The sequence below is a fragment of the Mandrillus leucophaeus genome, unplaced genomic scaffold (genome assembly GCF_000951045.1).
Source record: "Mandrillus leucophaeus isolate KB7577 unplaced genomic scaffold, Mleu.le_1.0 Scaffold1, whole genome shotgun sequence".
In the NCBI taxonomy this organism is placed as follows: Eukaryota; Metazoa; Chordata; class Mammalia; order Primates; family Cercopithecidae; genus Mandrillus; species Mandrillus leucophaeus.
Window position 1 is genome coordinate 14,553,701 of NW_012098097.1, and position 4,846 is coordinate 14,558,546.

General features: G+C 47.3%; 1 protein-coding gene across 1 annotated transcript in view; it reads left to right on the forward strand.

Annotated features, from left to right (window-relative positions):
- The window catches only part of RPTOR (regulatory associated protein of MTOR, complex 1), a 448,104-nt gene that overhangs the window by 231,711 nt on the left and 211,547 nt on the right, over positions 1-4,846 (forward strand). The gene's annotated exons all lie outside the window — the stretch shown is intronic.

The window sequence follows — 4,846 nt, forward strand, 5'->3', positions numbered from 1 at the left end:
TGGTTAGACAGTAAATTTAACATAGAAGCAACTTAACAAAAAGAAAAGCTTTTCATATAGGGGGGCTTTTTTTGGTTTGTTTTTAGAGATGGCTTTGCTCTGTCACCCAGGCTGGAGTGCAGTGGTGCCACCACAGCTCACTGCCATCTTGAACTTCTGAGCCCAAGGGATCCTCCCACCTCAGCCTCCTGAGTAGCTGGGACTACAGGCACGCAGCACTACACCAGGCTAATTTTAAACAACTTTTTTGTAGAGACAGGGATCTTGCCATCTTGCCCAGGCTGGTCTCAAACTCCTGAGCTCAAGCAGTCCTCCCACCTCAGCCTCTTGAGAAGCTGGGACTACAGGCATGCACCACCACACCCAGCTAATTAAAAAAAAATTTGGAGTGATGGGAGTCTTTCCATCTTGCCCACGCTGATCTTGAACTCCTAGGTTCAAGTGATCCTCCCACCTCAGCCTCCCAAAGTGCTAGGATTACAGATGTGAGCCACCACACCTGGTTCTATAAAAAGAAAAGCTAAAACTAGTAAACCACACTGGTATTTTTTGCTCTATTTCTGCTATATACATATCCCTTTGAAAAGGAAAATAGGAATATTGAACTTAGTTTTTGCATAAAGGGCCATTTCCTCCCACTTAAAGTTGTTTCCTTTTTAATCCTCTGCCAGCCATTCTTACAGGGCCAGTGGTAGTGGTGCTGATTAAAATAACACAAGTCTGCCAACAGTCCCAGACTGACATCGCAAATGGCGCCTTCCACAGTCCAGGACTGTGCGCTTCACTCCGCGGAGGTCTGCCTCAGATGCCTCCCCCTCGCCTCCCTCCCAGCCCCTTTCCGGAGGCCAGGGAGAGTGTGTTTCCATCAAGCACAGGAGCCAGCCCTTCCTCACAGCCTTCCCATGCCCTCCCAGCACCAGGCTCACATGGCCGCTCCCCCCATCCCATCTGCCTTTTGTGATGCGGGTCTGAATAGGTGCAGGTCCACATCGCGCCTGGACCCATCATCTGGCTTAGTGGGCCTGTCACAGCAGACCTGGAAACTAATTTTCTGTGGAGAGCAGGTTGCACCGCTGATGCTGTTTTAGCTTATGGAGCCTAGAGCCCAGAGCCCAGAGCCCAGGAAATGGTTTTAAACGTGATTTTCCCTTCCCTCTTCCCTCTTCTTTAAAAAACACCCACTCCTTGGTGATGCTTGGTGATTGTTGTGCAGCTTGTAAATATACCTAACGTCGCTGAACTGTACATTTAAAACGGTTAGCATGGCAAATTTTATGCTGCATGTAATTTACTGTCATAAAAAAACCCTCATTCCTCTAGAAATTGCAGATTTTATTGAAAAGTTTATATTATTAAGTATATGAGAATTTGATTTGTACTCTGGGTTTAATGTTCCTGGGGTAGAATGGGTTATTAATAAAACTAGCAGTCGTTAGTACCTTCCATTTGAGAAATTTGAGATGTTGAAAACAAACTTTGCCAGAGTCAGATGACGGTGCGTTCTGTACCATCACCGCTGTGCGAGGTGGCTGTGAGTGAATACACCTCTGTGTGTATTTCATGCCAAAAGCACTGGGAGTGCTGTCTGGAGAAGGCTCGGCAGCTTTCGTGTTGGCGTCGTAGGTGTTTGGTGGAGATTCAGGAGGATCCAGATGGGATAATGGTGCCCCTAAAATCAGGGGCAGTGCCCGGCACTATGCACGCATGTGCTGGCCCAGCTGCAGGGCAGTCCGTGTCATCCTTGAGCCCTCTGTCCTCATCGTCAAAGCTCTTTTAACATGGAGCTGAAACCTCATGGGGATGGTAAAAAGCAGATGCAATAATATATGTGAAAGAGCTGCGACAAATACTAAGAACTTCGTGACTAAAAGGAAGGAGCAAAAACGCAGACACAGGCACATTCTCTCCCCGTCAAGCCGTGAAGCACATCGTAGCCCTCAGTGATTAAAAGCCATGTGTTCTGGATACATCTCACCCCCACCTCATGTTCATCGTCACTTATAATATTCATTTATAATAGCGCCTCTTCTTCATGGAGGCCTGCCACAGTCTGAGTAAACAGAAAAGTGATCTTGTCCCTGTGGTGTTCACAAAACAAGCCCTAGGAATTGTGTAAGTCACAAACAGTGTCCAGGCCCTGGATCTGGGACGACCAGTCTCTGTCATGTGATGCTCCGGCCCTCGTGCTGACCGCTTGATCCACGACCCCACATTAGCAGGAGGTGCTCTCCGTCTGAAGCCTCGTTGGGTACCTTGTTGTTCCACATCTCCGGCCTAGATGGGCAGACGAGATTGGGCCCTACAGCAGAATGCTTTCCATTACAGCCGAATAATAGGTGTTTGTAGACACGTGAATGAAGGAGTTCTGCAAGCCATGTGGCCCTGCATGATCAGCATTTTTGGGGTTTATGTTTTCATTCCTTTAGCTATCTACATGATACGCCCAGGCATCACATTTCAGGGTAACCGAAGTGAAGGCAATGCAGATTCCGTCTCCACAGCCTGTGGTGTGTTCCTGTTTTGTCTGTTCCCTGTCTCTTTCTATCCCTTTGTTTCCTGCGACCCTTTCTCCTCTCTCCTCTCCCCTCTCCCTGCAACAAAGGACCAGCCTCGATGATGCCGCTGGAGGGGCTTTGCGAGCCGAGCTCTCCCAGGGCCCATGGGGCCTCCCTTCCAGCAGGTGGGCCCTGCATGCAGCCCACGATGTCTGAGGACACCCCCAGCTGAAAACATCCTACTTGGCGGAACTGGTTCTGATACTGTCCAGCTCTTGTCAGTCATTTCCAGGAGCAGGCAGAGCAGTGTGTGTACATAATCCCTTGTGTGTTACGCTTGTTAAATTTTACTGGCCAAAATGCCAGGAATTCTTGTGAACTTCATTATTTCTGAAAACCACCGCAAAACCTCTTGTGGATTACCGAAATGGCCGCATACAGGCAATGTGGGTAGCCAGGGACAGGGATCACAATCTCAATGCTGGAATAATTGTACTTGGTAGTATAAGGATCCTGTGTTTTGCTGAGTGCTGTGGTTTTTTGGTAAAAGAGGAACCCACCTGCTTATCCTTTGCAGTGTAGCAAACTCACGTATCAGACAGCCCTGTCGTTTTTTCAACCTTTGAACGTAATGCATTATTTAAAAAGAAAGAAGAGTTACACTTTCAATTAGACTTCATTTGGTAAAAAGTGAAATTTTCTGTGCATTTTAGTAGTAAACAACAATTCACTCAGTGCCTTTCTTCCTAAAATGGCACCGTGATATCAGCTTCACATATGATAGTTTTACACAACCAAAGTCTCATTGAAATAAGTATCAACCGGCGTTCCTATCCCTACTTTAAAGAGAGATTAAGTTTTGAATTTAAAAAACACCCCACCTTTCTCCCTGATAACAAAATTTTTTTTAAAGTTTTTTATTATACTTTAAGTTCTAGAGTACACGTGCACAACGTGCAGATTTGTTACATATGTATACATGTGCCATGTTGGTGTGCTGCATCCATTAACTCGTCATTTACGAAAGTATTGCACATTTGTTTGTAGAACATTTAGAGAAATCCGATGAAGATGGGAGAAAATAAACCCTCCCTAATCCCCCACTCGGGGATGCGCGTTCGCTCCACTCGGGGACGCGTGCTTACTTAGTCGCTCTGTCTGTTTTCCAGTCTTTTCTGATAGGTCGCTTTAGTCAGCCCACTCAGACTCACATTTTGTGCTTTGCTTTTTTGTGGGTGATGGAGTTCACGTCACATAACCTGAACATCTTCCCATGTCATTAAACACAACAAAATAAGGTTAGGATGGATTAAAAATTGAACATTTAAAATAAACCATAAGGGGCCGGGCGCGGTGGCTCAAGCCTGTAATCCCAGCACTTTGGGAGGCTGAGGCGCGTGGATCACGAGGTCAGGAAATCAAGACCATCCTGGCTAACACGGTGAAACCCTGTCTCTACTAAAAATACAAAATTAGCCTGATGTGGTGACTCATGCCTGTAATCCCAGCTACTTGAGAGGCAGGAGAGTCGCTTGAACCCGGGTGGTGGAGGTTGCAGTGAGCTGAGATCATGCCATTGCACTCCAGCCTGGGCGACAAGAGCAAAACTCCATCTCAAAAAGAAAACACAAAGTGCCATGCAGGTGGTCCCCACTGCCCCCACAGCAGTGCTCTCTGCGGGGAGTGGATGGCAGGCCTGGGGTGAGCTGCCCGCTTGCTTCGTGAACTGCGCGTGCACTGACTCCACGTTACCCACGCGTGGGGACGATGCAGCAGATGTCTTTTTTGGATCTGGTTGCTGTGTATCGCATCGCAAGACTTTTCTGGATCCTTCCCAAATCCTCCAGAAGACTCTGGAGAGCATTTAAAGATGAGAATCTTTCTTGTGTTTGAGTCCCTGGGCTCCCCAGGAGAAACCCCTTTGGGTACACTTCAGCCTGGGCTTGCCCTTCAGGAAAACCGTGGCTCCGGGCTGGAACTGGTCACTTTTAGGCCTGGGCACTGTTCACAAGCTTGGCCGATCCCAAGTACTCAGCCTTACACGCAGGCCTGCTTCTGAAAGATCGTTTCAGGTACAGGGTCAATATCTTAGATAAATGCAAAACCAAAACAATGTATAGGAAATAACTCATCTGTTCAAATAGTTTTTTTTTTTTTCCTTGGGTTAGCCACCCTTAGAAGAATGTTCATTGGCAGAACACTTTGGCTTGAATATCAGGATGTTTTTTAGAAATGCTATTGGTTTTGGCCAGGCGCAGTGGTTCAGGCCTGTAACCCCAGAACTTTGGGAGGCCGAGGCAGGCGACTCACTTGAGGTCAGGAATTCGAGACCAGCCTGGCCAACATGGCAA